The sequence below is a fragment of the Rhinolophus hipposideros genome (genome assembly GCF_964194185.1).
Source record: "Rhinolophus hipposideros genome assembly, chromosome: 10".
In the NCBI taxonomy this organism is placed as follows: Eukaryota; Metazoa; Chordata; class Mammalia; order Chiroptera; family Rhinolophidae; genus Rhinolophus; species Rhinolophus hipposideros.
Window position 1 is genome coordinate 83,385,994 of NC_138056.1, and position 16,709 is coordinate 83,402,702.

A 16,709-nucleotide genomic window follows, 5' to 3' on the forward strand; every position below is an offset into this window, starting at 1 on the left:
TATTTTGCTATCTTGTCCTTTCTTTTTTCTTTCTTTTGTCTTGATTTTCTTGATATCTGTTTTTCAATATAGATTTCAAAATTAGCTTGTCAAGTTCTATAAAAAATCATGTTGAATCTTGATTGGAAGTGCATTAAATATTTATAGATCCATTTAGAGAGAATTGACATCTTTGCGATATTGAGTCTTCTTTATCAGTAGCATGGTAAATGTCTTCATTTTTCCAGGTTTCCTTTTATGACAATAATGTCTACAACACTCTTAGGAGAAAGAAGACTGGCTTCTCTGACTTGTCTGCCAGCTATGTGTCAGAGTAACCACAGATTGACAGGTGAACTTTGCACTACCTCAAACACGTTTTTCCCATTTTTCTAGTACCCTCCAGGAAATCAGTGCAAAGTTAATTGATATGTAAGATGAGACTTTCTTATTCTAGGATTATTCTGCACCTTTAAGAAACAGATTTACCTTGGTACGTACAACTCCAGGCCACGAGGGCAAATACTTCGTTTTACATTCACAGTGTCAGGAATCATGGAAAATCTTCTGAGGTTAGGTATTTAGGAGGATATGATTTTGCATGTAGTGCCATAAGCTAAATGGTGTGACATAAAGACTTTCAACAGGTATTACTGAGTGATATTCCCGTGGACCAGGAAGTGTGTTAGCTTCTAGGGCACGGAGAGAACAATCCAGTATCTGTATATGAGCTTTTAGTAAAGGACCTCGCAGGGAGCAGGGGCGAGAGATCACAGACACATAAACAAGTAACTGTCCTCTCAGGGCAGTGCGTAGGGGGCTATGGAATCACGGCATTGAGACATAGGTCACCTGAGATACAGTGAAGGCTTTCCAGAGAGGGTGATGCCTAGGCTGATAAAGAAGTAAGATGAAGTCCAGCAAAGAAAAGTGCAAAGGGCACTCCAGGGTAAAAGGGAAACATACATAAAGACACTGAGATGTGAAACTCCTGATGTTTGCAGCAAAGGAATTATAGGCCGTGTAGCATAACTATAGAGTACAATGCAGGTGGGAAAGAAGCAGAAGATAGGGCTCAGGAGATGAGCACAGATCACAAAGTACCTTGTCCAGTGCTCCACAGAGCATTATTTTGTTTTCCCCTGTCAGCAGTTGAGAACTAGTGAGTTTTTCTTGGAGCCTGGGAGCTTTGTCAGAAAAGTTTATTAAGTCACTCACTGGTCGAGTATGGAGGATGGATTTTATAGATGTAAGACTAAAATCAAGGAACCACTAAGGAGGGAGTGCCAGGGTCCAGTTCAAAGATGAGGTTGACCTGAACTGGGGAGAGAGGAAGGGGCCACAGCCCTAAACAGCCCTGTGGCACAGAGGTTAAGCACACAGGCTCTGCCGCTGTTGGCCCTGGGTTCTTGTCCTCACTGAAATAGAAATTTGGGCAGGGATTTTGTTGTTGTTTTTTAAAATTTCATGGGGGAATATTGGGGAACAGTGTGTTTCTCCAGGGCCCATCAGCTCCAAGTCCTTGTCCTTCAATCTAGTTGTGGAGGGCGCAGCTCAGCTCCAAGTCCACTTGCCAGTTGGAGGGGGCACAGCCCACCACCCTATGCGGGAATTGAACTGGCACCATGTTGTTCAGAGCTCACACTCAACCAACTGAGCCATCCGGCCGCCCCTCCGGAAGCTCAGCGGCAGCTCGTTGTCTTCAATCTAGTTGCGAAGGGTGCAGCTCACTGGTCCATGTGGGAATGGAACTGGCAACACTGTCGTTCAGAGCTTGTGCTCTAACCAACTGAGCCACCTGGCCTCCCCAGGCAGGAGTTTTATTGTTTCGTTTTGTTTTCCTGCTCTAAGCCCCAGTTCCTCATTTCCACAATAAAAATAATAATAGCTATTTCATTAAGTTATTGTGAAGACCAAATGAGATAACAAATGCTTGGCATACAGCAGATGCTCAATAAACCGAAGGGACGCTGACAAGGACGACAGAAGTCACTGCTATATTGATTGCACATGTCTAAGGAATTAGTCTGTTTGGCATTATTTTAAAGAAAGGGCAGGTAAAATGAAATGAATGTAGCTGCCTTGTTGGTCCTAGAGGGAAAATGTTTATTAGACTGATGGAAAGAAAATAATACTCTTTAGAGTGTCCAACAACAATTTTTGTTTTCAGGTCTTAACAGGTTTGATGCAGTGGCTTTGGTTTATTGTGGAAGACAGGACTGATTATGTCCATGGCTCTGGAGATAACATGCGGGCCTAGACTTGTGGGAGGCAGGAAAACTCCTCTTTTCCACGAATCACAGGAAACCAAGAGAGCCAGGCACATGTGATTGTTGGGGTGGGCAGGATGTGAGAGTCAGGATAGAGTGAGGAAAAAAACATGAAATTTGACTCAGGAAACCTGAATTTGGATCTTGGTTCTGCCACAACTATCTGTTGTATCATCTTGAACATGTTTCATAATTGCTCTATGCCTCAGTTTCCTCATTCATAAGAAGGGAATGATAACAACAATAATGATGTATAATCATTCAAAGATAAAGATGGAAACACTGTTAACTATAAAACAGTGTTTAAATATTAGTTATGATTTGGCTCCGTGAAGGGATGGGGGCGGCGGGGGGCCTGGGGTAAGGCTGGGTATCTGGGAGCTGTTCCACACCACAGCACAGCAAGCTTCAAGGCCAGGAAAGAATTCAATTATTGCAGCGTGTAATTTTCTGTTTGCAAAACTCATATTGTGTATGTAATTGAATCAGAATAAAACGATCCAAAGGCTGCGGTCTTGGGATAAGGCTTTGGAGCTGGACTCCAGTGAAGCCAGGCTAGAGGAAGGTTGGCTGCAGTTGGCTGGTGAGCGTGAGGGAGGGGTGAGTTCATGGGGAGCAGAAGGCCAGGCTGGCCCTGGCAGCAAGGGTGCTGCTTCCCATTTGCCTTGGTTCCCCCAAGGCTTTTTAAAGAAAAAAAAAACATTTAAAATGTTAAATAACTTAAAATAATGTTTCCATCAGATACATAGGCTCTGTAGCCTGGAAGGCATCTCTAGGTGTCACTTACCCCTAGCTGGACATCTGTTTTCTCCTTTGCTGGGACGAGAAGGTCATGCTTCCCCAGTCTGAAGGTCCTATCCTGTCTCACCTCAGCCACCCTCTTGCATCCTCCTGAATTCTATTTCCTTTTTCAACAGAGTGCATTGAAAGCCAAAGAGGTATTTCTTGAGACAAGACATCAGAAACCAAATCAGGGATCGAGGGGTGATTTGGAGTCAGGTGACTAACAGTTCTGGTTTGCCAAGGGCCTCTCTCAATTTTAGGACTGAGGGCAACTCCTCAATTCTGGGCACATCAAGTTGTTGGTCCCCCTAGTTTGGGGAAAGGATAAATTTCTGAAAAATGAACAGTGAGACTCAGAGAACCAAGTAAGAACCAGGAAACCAAATGGCCCCTTCTTGAATACAGCCAGCCAACATCGTCCCTGAGGCCAGGGGACAGAACCCTTCTCTGTGTAGGCTGTGGAGGAGGACACAGCCCCTGTGGCTTTTCTGAAGTCCCTGTTGATGGAAGAATCCAAGAGGGGAAGGAGGGGAAAAAATCTATCTCCCAGTTCTCTATGAATTTATCTGTCCTCAAGGCCTGGTTCCTTTGTCCCAGCTTGCATTGACTGCTCTCAATGGTCCCCTCCTATGACCAATGCCTTGGTACCACCTTCCCAAGTCTAGCCTCACACGCTGTCTTTATGTTCTCTGCCAGCCTGCTTATATATCCTTTCTATTCCTCGCCAACCCTGGAGGAAGCAAGTGGGATTTGGCAGTTGGTCCAAGCCAGGGAGACTAAGAGATTGAATTCCTGCAAAGAGCCAAGAGCAGGTCGGAGTCCAGCTGCCTAATGACATTTCCTGACTCCAAGACAAACAGCCGGCAGTGCTATGAGAGAAGGAGACTTGTAGGTAGCATAGGGGGAGGCGGGGAGAGAGAAGAAAATGGGGACTGGGAGAAAGACAAAGTGAGAAAATAAAGCAGCAAACCCAACCCAATGGCCCAGAATCTCTCCCACATCTGCAGAATCAGAAACACTTATTAATAGCCAGCAAAAGGCAAAGAGGAAGTGTCTCATTGTCTGCTGCTGTCATTCCTCACTCTGACGAGCACTTAAAATGTCAAGACCCCTTTCAGCAGCTATGCACAAGCAATCAGGCCCTCTCATCGGTCAGTGAGATGTCGCAGTAGCTGCACCTCAGTCTTTAGGACTTATTTCCATGTTGTGTTTTGAGACAGGCGTGTGTGAGCACATAAAATAAGTGCTTCTTCTGGGAGGACAGCCTGTGTGGAGGGGTTTGGGCAGGGTGCAGGGGAGAGGGAGGAGACAAGATCGTGTCTAGCTTGCTCTGGGAGGTGGGAGGAAAGGTCGTCACACAGGGACAGGTGGAGGGCTGAGGGTCTGCACAGGGGTGGGGACTGACAGCATAAGGTTTACCCTGTTCTTAGGGTGGGAGCAGTCAGCTGCTATGGGAAAGAGATTCCACGTGTAACTTTTAGACAACAAATGACTGTTTTCTGGAGGTGGGGGTTCTGGTTGATCAGTGTCTCTTCTGTGAGCAAAATAAGATAAAACAGGCTGTAGCTGCAGCAGATGGGGTTTAGGTGGGCTAGAAGGAAGGACCTCCAGATTCGTAGTAGTAATTATGAAGCTGAACTGGGCTGGAAAAATCACTTTCCCTGAGGATAGCTACCTGCTGTTACAGTCTCTCTAATATCCTAATGTCCTCAGTGGAGTTGGGGTGGGGAGGGTGTAGAATAGAGGAGGGAACAGCTGAGATACAAGGCTTTCTCCAGGAGGTGGTATCTCTAATTGTATTAGTCTGCTAAGGCTGCTGTAACAAAATACCACACCCTGGGTAGCTGAAACAACAGAAACGTGCCTCACAGTTCTGGAGGCTCAAAGTCTCCAGATGAAGACTGAAATGAAGGTATCAGCTGGGCTGTTTCTTCTTAGACTGCGAGGGAGAATCTGTTCCATGCCTCTTGCCTGCCGAGCTTCTGGTGGATGCTGGAAATGTTTGGCATTCCCTGGCTTATAGAAGCATCTCCCCAGGCTGGGCCTTCATTTTCACATGGCACTGTCCTTCTGTGTGTGTTGGTGTCCAAAGTTCCCTTTTTCATAAGGACACCAGTCATATTAGATTTAGGGCTCACCCTGCTCTAGGGTTAACCTCATATTAACTAATCACATCTGCAATGACAGTTATTTCCAAATAAGGTTACACTTTGAGGTATTGGGCATGAGAACTTCAACATATGAATTTTGGGGTGACACAATTCAACCCACAACATGTGTCAATCAGAATGAAATAAAAGAGGGTGACCCAGGAAGCCACTAGTTGGAGAAAGAATTCCAGCATCTCCTCCGCTTGGCTCCACAGAGACCTCCTTGCTATGTGTTTCTACTAGAGGAGCTAGTATCTGCTTCTCAAAAGCAGATCTTCTCCATAGCCCCCACTTCTACTCCCCAAAGAGGCAGACAGTCCTGGATGATACGGCTGAAGGGACTCATAGTCACCTTGTCGTAAAGGACCAGCTAGTGTCCAAAGCATTCTCACCACCAGAAAGACAGGGAGGACTGGGGACACGTCTCCAAAGTCCCCACTGCAGGTGTTAGGAACGACTTGGTGAATCTGTTCACTTATGAAAGGAGGGAAGGTAAAATCATTTTCTAGTTTGCTTTTTGCTGACCTGACTATGACACAGCCCAGGGATATGCTTAATGTTCAAAGAAAAATTAGCCTGTTGTTCAACATTCTCCATAATGTCCATCCAATTCAATTAGTTAATAGAATCATGAAATGTCAGTGCTGGAAGTATAGAGATAATTCAATCTAAGCTCCTCATTTTTTTAGATGAAGAAAAGAATGCTGAGAAAAGATGGATAGTTGCCCTTGTACACAGTGAGAGTCCAGTGTGGAAACACTCTGATTGGAGGACTCCCAGTCCAGTGCTCTGAATTAAGAGAACATTTACTGAGCATCTGCTATAACCAGGGCCCATGCAGGGCACCATCTGGACAAGGCAGGATGGGTATAGTCTAAAGGGACCCAGCGCTGCCCTGGGGCGCTAACTGACCGGTGGGAGAAGCCAGAGACACACCGCTGTTCACCTCCAGCAGAGGGTGCACGGTGTATGCTCCTCTCTTCTGTCTGTATTACCTATTGCCCCTCACAGCTAAAGGCTGGGGCTGCCCAGCTAACACGTGGCCTAGAATATCTGCAGTTGACTACCAGACGTGGGAAGTGACTCTGATTGGCACCTCATTGCCCTGTCTTTATAGAACTGAGCCAACAATACAGAACACTTGTGAGTAGGACCAGGCACGCCTCCCTCCTTCCCCCCAATCCTAACTCAGGCTTCCTGCCCTCTCAGGGCAACTCCCAGTTCCTCTAGCCTCCTCCTCACCCAGTCACAAACTGGACAAGTAGCCAAGAATGGGCATTTGAGCTGATGTGAAGGCCTGCCCGAGGCAGCCTGGTCCAAGCTCTGTTGTCTGCAGTTCCCTGTCTCCTTTTCTGCTGTACAGGACTAATGGAGTCAGCTGGTATAAATCTACAGCTTCTACTCTGCATCATCCTTAGCCTTCTCCTCCCACATCTGGCAGCCAGTTAGTCCTAGGCTGGGCCAGGAAATCAGACCCAAAGACAAGCAGGACACCATCCATCTTCATTTACCTCTTTGCTTTTCCAGGAGCCTCTGGTCCTCAGTCATCCCCAGATGCACATGGATTTGGGGAAGGGAAGTGGGAATGAAATAGTTGGTAGGTTGACGTCCTTCTAGGTTCCCCCAGGAGACTGAGAAGAAATTGGACTCTCATATTCTGATCTGAAAGGGAAGGAAGCACCGAGGGAACGAGGGAACGAGGGAATGGATTTGAGTTTCAGAAGGGGTTGTAACAAGGATGGGGATTTAAAAACAAACAGAGGCTCCAGCAGTGTCTTTTTAGTGATAGCCATGGTAACGGACACTGCTGGAATCGTCGCCGGCATGGGGCCTGCTCCTGAGGCTCCAGAAATGTATACAATGTTATGCCATTTTCCATTCCTCTTTGTTACCATTGTTTTTGTTCACAGCAAACCCAAATGCAGGAAAGCACTATGCAAATGGACCCCAACATTCTACATGTGCATTCAGACTCCTCTCCTCCCATGTTCCTTGCAAACAGTGTTCGGGGAGCCCCAAGCACACTCAGGAATGTGCACCCATACTGACACAAAGATGCTCCTGGGGTGCTCATATACTCACACAAATGGAAACACAAACGTACATGCAGGTATCATGCAGGAATGAGCAGGAAGCTCATTCCTGCTTCTGCTTAAAAATACACATTCCCATCATCAGAGATAGCTGGGGGACTTGAGCCAGGTCTCCTGAGACTTTATCCAGGCTTCACAAACATTTTCATGCATGCACACACTCAGTTTCATCTGACATCTTTCCTTCATGTTTACATTCTTGCTCAAAGGCAAGTATATGGTTACATTCATAAATGTCTTCACATCCAAGGTCACACAGATGTGGTAACATACTGGTATGTCCAAGTATATACAATTGACATATGTCTCCTTACTCCATGAGCTTGAGCCCCCAGCATCTGCTCCCTCAAATATATGCACTTGACTGAAAACAAATGCATGCTTGCCTACCTTCTCTTGTGTTCATGTAATGGTTTCTCAGAGCTGTGAGGGCATGTTCAAGTACAATAGTCTAGTGCAGGCTGGTAAAGACACATTCCAGAGTTCCCCTTGAAGCCTGTTGTTTCTCTCTCACTCTCATTCTCTCCATCTCTTGCTCTCACTCTAAACTTCAGCAAAACACACTGAGTCCGTGCTTTTTATATGCCCCATCCAAGGTGGAGGAAGGAACACAGACAGTTACAGACTTGACTTTGAGGCCCATGGGCTCCTCAGCAGGCAAAACCGAGCAGCAAGGTAGTACCAGAGCCAGTGTGCTTTCTTAAATTGTGTAAGTCTCCCAAGGAGACAGAAGAATCAAAGCCTTGCCATTTAAAATCCCCACACAACAGAAGGAGAAATAAACACAGAGCTCTCTGAAAAGGCTGAGGCTCTCCTCTCCTGCCTCCCTCCCCAGAAGAAAAGACAAACAGAAAACAAATCAAAGTACAAATCTGGACTGAAAGGAGCAATTGTGGGATGAATAGCTCTGGGCATGCTTCGCAGCCCTGGAAACACACTCCCGGATCCTCAGGACAAGAATGAGAAAGGACCAGTGTAGCAGCTGGTCAGAGGGGCAGCCTAGGTCAAGCTGACGCAGGTGATGGGGTCCTCACTCCGAGGGAATGGCGTGGGAAGATCAGAGGCTCAGGAGGGAAACACACCTATAGCTGAGGCCAGTTATACAAGTACCTGTATGAGGTTCACACACGTCTAGCTGGTGTGTGAACCTCATACAGGGTACTTGGCCTTTGAACCAAAGTTTTCTCACCTGTAAAACAAGGATAATTCAAGGTGCTTATGTTCAAGCCTGATTGTGAGAACCAAATGAGATGCCACGAAATCTTCATCGCTCTAATATGTGTCTAGCAAATGATCAAAGAACTATCTCAGGATTCTAGATCACGGAAGGTCTTCAGACTCCTGCTCGCAATTATAACAAATGACTAGAACATTCCCAAAGTATGACTTGTGCCTCCATTCTTGGGTGAAGAAAGATGTCTAAGGAGAAAAGGAGAGTGAATTTCACTGGCTCCTTTGTCCGCACATTGAATGGTCTTGTCCTAGGACCTCAGCTTCTTCCACCTGCTACAGACGGTCTCCTCTCTCCTAGTCATCCCTCAAGAAATAAATAGGTGGTTTTTGTAGTTCACCTTCTCCAGGCTTGGCCCTATAGTAAAGCCCATGCAGGTTTCATAGTGCTAAAAATTGGGTCTTTGTCCCTAAGTACTGCAATTCAGTTGAAGAGAGGTGACTGTTACCTGAAAAACATTACAGCATCTTTGTATTAGTCTGCTCAGGTTGCTGTAACAGAGTACCACAGGCCGGGTGATTTAAACAGAGATTCATTTCTCACAGTTCTGGAGGCTAGAAGACCAAGATCAAGGTGCTGGTCAGGGCTCTTCCTGGCTTGCAGACGGCCACTTTCTCACTGCGTCCTCACATGGCCTTTCCTTTGTGTGTTTACAGAGAGAGAGGAAGAGAGAGAAAGAGAGAGAGAGAGAGAGAGAGAGAGAGAGAGAGAGAGAGAGAGAGAGAGATTCCTGATATCTCTTCTTAAGGATACCTCATTTAATCTTCATTATCTTTATATCAATCCTGTCTCCAAATGCAGTCACATTGGTGTTAGTGCTTCAACATGTAATTGGTGGGATACACAATGCAGTCCATGACATTCATGGACCCTCATGTCATCTGCCATTGAAGGTAGATACCAGAGAAAGTAGGCGAGGCCAGGAGAAGGCTGCCCCTGGCTGGTGTTTTAGTATGAAAAGGCATCGATCATACACCACCACATTGGGGCAAGAAGAAAAGCATTCAGGCTTAATCCTTGGGTTGTGCATGCCTAGCTAGCAAATATGACTGAAGACAGGGGCTTATACTTGTACTCTCCCCTGTTCCAAGAAGATTAGAAGCCAGTGACCAGATGACAGAAAAGGCCAAGTGCTGGCTCACACAAGTAAGGGTGCTGGCAACCAAACAGGAACGTTATCCTGCCCTTGGAGAAAGTAACCCTGCAACCTCACGTAGAATGCTGTGCTGCGTCAAACAGAAGACTCACAAAGTGCACCCACCCTTGTCTGTGAGGAGAACTCCTGCAGTTCTTTTGCTGCCTAGCTCCAGGACCATCTCTTCTATAGACCATGCCTTGCCCCAACACACACACACACACACACACACACACACACACACACACACACACACATGTGCAACAACCATTGCTTTTTATTTTGTGCATCTGTAGTAGCTGGTGCCAACCTTTGTAGCAGCATGCTTAAATCATCTATTGCTTTTTTAGTCATTTCAGAATTTGAGGATGTAGGCACCTTAAGAGCAGGAACTTGTCCATCTGGTTCATAACTTAAACTCCAGCATATAACAAATGGAGCCTGGCACTAGGGTGACCAACCATTCTGCTTTGCCTGGGCTGAATGCTTTCCTAGGACAATGGACTTTCAGTTCTAAGACCAGAACAGTACCAGGCAAACAGTAATGATTGGTCACCCTACCCGGCGCATGGTAAGCATTTGGTAAATAGCTAATACACAAATACTGCTGTAGATAAGGAAAAGATCCAGGAAAGAATTACAGAATGATAAAAAGGATGAAGTTGGTAACGGGAAACACTATGAAGACTCACTAAAGACAAGGCTTTATTGGCCGAGTGAAACAGAGGTTAAAAGTAGATATGACCCAAATCAATAACACCATGAGCTGAAAGCACAAGAAGCTTTAAGAATATCTGAATATGTTACAGTTTACAGGGTCATAAGTGATAAGCCTGCGTTTGGGGTCTATCTACAGCTTTTTAAGGCTGATGTGCAGAAGAACAACAATTTTCTCCAAATCCCTCTTAGAGACAGACCTCTGGGTTGCATGGCTCATGAGCTAAATAGCTGTTTCCTTTCTCCACATAAATATTATCATAACAGCATTAAAAGGAATTTTAAAGAAGGAGAAATAAATCACCGTAGTTGACTAAACCCAGCCAACAACTAATTTTCTCTTTGTATATTCTTTTAGTACTTGCTCAGTTTCACATAATCATAATCAGTGTGAATATACAACTTTGCATACCATTTTAAAACCACAAATTGTTGGGAAATATTTTCTACATTGTTATATAGTCTCAGTAATAATTCTTTTTTAATAGTATAATAGTCTGTAACTCACTTAACAATTCCTCCATTGTTGGCATTTAGATTGCTTATAGTTTTCTACTAATGAAGATAATCTTGCAATGAATATCTGTGTGCATATTTCTTGTTCTTTCTTTTCTAATATGTTCTTAGGATAAATTCCTACAATTGAGATTACTAAGTGAAGGGATAGAATAATGTTTATGTTTTCACCAAATATTTATTGCACACCTGCTATGTGCCAGGCACTGAGGATACAAAGATAAAAGAACTAGTGTTTGGCATTGTGGGATTCACAGATTAGTGGGGACACAAACACATAAATGACACAATTTGATAAATGCCACAATTATGATGAAGATAAAGTTACAGGGTGCCCAAGAAATTACTTCTAAGGAGCTAGGAGAGGGGTGTGGTCCAGCAAGCTGCTCTAGAATTGAATTTACTTGCAAATTACTAGAAAATTGTAGGAAACATCAACCTTTGGACAGGTGGGGAACGACATTCTGAACAAGGAAAACAGCAAGATCCAAATCATGACAGCACAAGAAGCACAATGTCTTCCAGTACGTACTGGTGGCTTGACAATATCGGGTCACAGGTGAGGTTATGCAGAGGGTGCCCAGAGGCTGATGATGGGAGGAGACACTGAGCAGCAAGGCAGGCGACCTGTGTACTGTGCCAAGGAGTCTGCATTTTATCCTTAAGCAAGTGGGAGCAAGGAAGGGGTGTTAAGCAGACTCTTGATACATTTTCCAAATTGCTTTCTAAATTGTTTGTACTCATTTACAACAAGCAAACCTCTTCTAAAGTGTTTCTGTTTTTATTCTCCTTGAGATTCCTCAAGGCTCTATTCCCATTTCAGCCACAGAATGAGGGTGGGGCAGAGTAGGAGGTACGAGTGGACTCTGGGCCGAGGCTGTTATGTTGAGTGGAAACAAACATTACCCCAGGAGTAGAAGAGGGAGTTGATGAAGATCTTCTGGGAATAGAAACGGAAGCAAAGAGGGGGATCCTATTAGAATTATACCACCTCCCCCAAAAGTCAGACTAACCCAAATCCAGACTCCTCTAAGCCTTTAAACAAAGGCCTGGTCCCTCATTTCTCTAGGACCTTCCCCTGGGCAATGTGGCTTAATCACACCCACCAGTGGGTGGAAGCAATTCCTTCATCCCAGACACTGAAAGCCTCTTGAACCTCCCATCGTGCTGCCACAGCCCTAACGGGGATATCAGCTACTAGTTTCTTTTGGCTTTTTGTCTCCTATTCCTACGTCTCCTCATTTGCCCCCAAACACACCGTTAATAACACCAAGTCATTGAGCAATGCTCTTCCTCTCTCTCCCCGTCCAAGTGTCGACTCAGAGGCCATGCTCTGCAAAGCCCTCTAGTCAGAGCTGGGCAACCACTGAACTTGGCCTGTATGGCTTTCACTGTGCTTGTCAACTGTGGTGAATCATTGTGAGCAGGTCTTTGTTTCTCATTAGACTGTGAATATCCCCAGGGCACAGACCATAAGCCGCTCATCTCTGATAACTAGTACCTTCAGAGTGTCTGATTCCTATAGGTACCATCAACTATTGCTGAATTTACTTAACTAATATTTGTTCTTGTGACAAACAGTATGTGAAAGAGAAAAAAGGGAAGAAGGACAAGCACTCAGCTGCAAAGGACCCTGCACTGTGTCATTTCATTGTAATGCATAAGGGATATTTGGAGCCCCCAGGGGTGCTGCCAGCTAAAGGGACCCAATACCAGTCCCTTTTTGTCTTGCCTAGTCTCTCTGCCTCTTGTTATTCTTCCCTTTTGCTTCCAAAGACACAATTAGGCTTCCACCTCAGGTGCCTGCCTGCTCACCTTTCTTCCCAGCTCTGGGCTGAAGCAGGGATGGAAGCTGGGCAGCAGCAGCAAGGCCTTTGCCTGCCTGAGTCTAATCCCTGTCCCTTATTAAATTCAGGGCTGATTTGGGCTGTGTGAGCTTTCTTGGATCACCTGCTGTATGACCAATTCCTTTTCCTTTTCTCCCCCTGGTGACTAATAGCTGTTCTGTCTTGCAGAGTCTCAGGATCTGGAGTCTCCCTTCTCCTCCCTCCTGTCCAGAGGCAGTTGAGTCTTGATGCCTTCTCACCAAATGACCCCCTGAAGCTCAGATTTGGAAAGCGAGGCCACACCGTTTAGGTAGCTCCTTTGGGGCCTGCCCAGGGTTCCTCTCTCTAGGGAGGTGTTTCAGTGGAAATGAGAATAAGGCTGGGAAGAGATGGAAATCGTAGGTGGAATAGAGGCTGGGGCCACCAAGCAACTAGGGAAAGTGTCTAGAAATGGAGACAAAGCCTGAGAAGAAGGAGAGCCAAGGACAGATAAGGGGCCCCAGAGCAAGGAAGGAAGGAAAATGGGAGATAAGATGAAAATGTAAACAAGGATACTGAAGAGTGGCATAGACAGAGGCAATTGAGTGACATGGAGAACCCAAGAGAGCCAAACTGCTACAAAACAAAATCTTCACATTTGAGAACTTGCAGCCTCTTGTCATCTTCAGAGAAGAGAAAGCACATTGTAATCCCAGTGCTTGAGCTCTGCCCAGGGACCTCTTAACTAAATGGGTGAGCAGGGTGGGACTCAGGGACCAGAGCTTCAGCCACAGAATCTGGTGCCGCGCAGAGCCTCATGAAGGCTGTGTGCTCACACTCGCACACGTGTGTGCCCAGGGCATGAGCCAAGGCCAGTTCAGAGTGGCGGAGGTCAATGCATCACTCCGCAGGCTGGTGGCGGCCGGCAGCACACATTGCTGATCACCTTGACCCCAGGCAAGGAGGTGGTGAGTTGAATACCAGACTAGGAGTCAGAAGACCAACATGTGAGTCCTTATCCTTAGCAGTGTGCCCTTGAACGCGTCACTTGAGGTCACCGAGCCTTTGTCCTCAGCTGTGTTCACAATCCCAGCTCTGCCATTCATCATAATTGACATGGAAACTGATGAAAAACAGGCATGGAAGCATTTTGCAAACAGTAAAGCACTCCAAAAATAGGAAGAGAGTTTGTCACCTTCCCAATCAAGATCTCCCAGAAATGGGCAGAAGAATGTTAGATAATCCCAGGCTACTACCCACATCTCTGTTGGAAGATCTCTCACTTTTTGCCCTAGCCATTCTGAACTTCTCTCAGTTCCTGACCCCAGGTAAGCGTTCTCTCTCTCTCTCTCTCTCTCTGTCTCTCTCTGTCTCTCACACCTCTGGGCCTCTGCATATTGTTCTCTCTGCCTGCAGTGTTTTCCCACCTTGTCTTTGCTGGCTAACTCCTACTTTGCCTTCTGATCTCAGTGAAATGTCTCTTCTTCCTACAGGCTTTCCCAGAATCACCACATATTAGTTTACTGTTCCTGCTGCATGCTTTTAGGAAACCCTGTACTTCTAGGAGTGTGTGTGTGTGTGTGTGTGTGTGTGTGTGTGTGTGTGTGTGTGTTAGAGAGAGAGACAGAGGGAGAGAGAGAAAGAGAAGGAGGTTAAGAGAGACTGTGTCTGTACATGAGTGGGGGGAGGTGGGAGTGAGTCCTTCACAATCCCAATTATAGCCATTTCCTGAGCCCCAAGACCACTGTGGAGAACAGCCAGAGCTGAGTGTGGGTGCTCTGCCACCTGTCCACCAGCTGCCACTCTCTTCAAATTCTTGGGGGGAAGCCACGGGAGTCTGAAGCATTTTCTGGGTCACTGCCTACCAATTGGTAAGAGCGGCCTTGCTTCCCACACGAGTCTGTCGCTGAGTAAGCTCTGAAACCGCATCACAGTGACATGCATCCGCCTCATTCAGAATGAATCTGTTGCTATGGTTGTGGGGCTGCACGCAGCGCGAGCCTCCCAGCAGAGCTAAGGTGGACGCTCTGAGCTCGCACCTGGAGCTGGGGAGCTCAGGCACACGTCCTGTGTCCTTTCTCCTTTTGTGAGTGGCCGTTCTTTCCTAGAGGGTGTCTGCATTGCACATGGGGTGGGGAGTATGACTGACTCCAGCTCTGTCCTCAGATATTCGGGACACTCTGCAAAATCAGGCTTCGCTGGGATCAGCCTCACTTTCCCCAAGCAAGGTTCTCTCTCCCCTTCCTGGAACCAGACTGCCCTTAAATGGCGACCACTGGCCATTGCCTCTCCTCATTCAGTCTCAGCACAGTGCCCCTTCCTCAGCGGTCCCCTGACCACTCTGTTTAAAATAGCTCCCCCTCCACTTTTAACTCTGTTTTTCTCCTTAGCACTCATTGCTATGTCATTGTGCCGTATCCCTTCTTTTGTTTTGCCGTGTTTTGTTTTAGTATATCTATTGTCTGGCATCCTGGTTAGGCTGAAAGCTGGAGGGAGGCAGGGATTTTGTTGGTTTTGTTCCTATTGTGCTGGCCTTCCTTTTCTCCCTGCTCCACTAGAGTCCATTCTCTGTCCTTCTCTGCCCTGCTCTGGCCCCGAGAGGCTGACCTCTGGGTTTTGCACCTCCCATGCTCTCTTAATAACCACAAAGTGTGTGGCCTGGGTGTGGCCAATGCAGTATCAGAGAGATCTGAAGGCAAGGGGAGAAGGAAGTGGTTGTTTCTTCCCCAACCCTATCAGTGCTTTGACACTGGGAATCTGGCAGAGCAGCCTTCCATGTCTCCAGTTCCTGCCAGCCAGCCTTTCCCCCGTGACTACTGTGCTTAGAGCTCCAGTAATTCTGCTGGAATTAATTCTGACTGCCCTGTTTTTCCTGGTTTCAGATCTCTCACCATTTCTGTGTTCCATTGGCCTGCCCATATCTCTATAACTAGTCCCTGCGTTAGAGATCTGAACTATCTGGGGGTGAAAAACATCTTCTGCCAAGACTCTGATACAACTATGATCCAGCAAAACAAATACTGTTGAATGAATGAATCCATGAATGGCAAGTGCCCCAGGTTTTCCCCACCTCCCTCACACTCTGCTATGGAAGAATGAGGTGGGAGGCAAAAGGAAGTTCAAGGCAGACAAAGGCTCTCTAAATAGGACAACCCTCAACTTGTCCCAGACCAAGAGCAGCACTCAGAGTTTTAAAGGTTGTAAGTAACAAAATTCCAGAGTCTCCCACAGTGACCCATTCTTACGACTTTAACTCTGCCTGGAAGAAATATCTTCCTAATGTCCAACCCAAATCTTTTTCATTGGAGTTTGAGACTCCTTCTTCTTGATCTAAAGATAAAGGTTGCCTCTCTCTGTTATTATTCTAGGAAATTATTATACTATATTAATGTGCAGTTTCTGTATGTTATTTATTAAATGGGAAGCACACAAAATACAGGATTTGAGTCCAGGTAAACTAGAGCATTGGTTCTGACAGATTATGCTGAGCGACTTCCAGCAATTCATTTAACCCCCTGAGTATCATTTTGTCATCCGTAAAATAGGAATAATGGTGAGCCTTACCCAGCCTACCTCTTTCCCTGCATTTGTGAATATCAAATGAAAAGACTGTGTAAATGGGAAAGAATTCTGTATCCAAATGTTTGCTGATATTCTTATTTTCTTTATAGCATTTAATCCTAGGGTATGAGATTGTCTTAATGTTCTCTTTTTCAAATCCTCCTGAAACTGAAGCAAATTCCCAAAGGGTTCTTCTTGGTATTGCACACATCTGGGGCATGGAGTGGGGAAGGGGAACCTCAGGTTTTTTTTTTTTTTTGCCATGACCATATTATATTCGTGGCCCACCTAAGCATGGTGTGGAAATGGCAGCCTGATAGAAACAAGAGCCTTGTTTAGGCTGCTTAATTTCATAAAAGGATGCCAACCCTGCTGCCCACTTGGGTGATTTATGAAGAACGTGTGCTTCCTTATGTTGACAACACAGAATGCCAACCTTCTACGCCGTCACTGGGAAACATAAACTTGA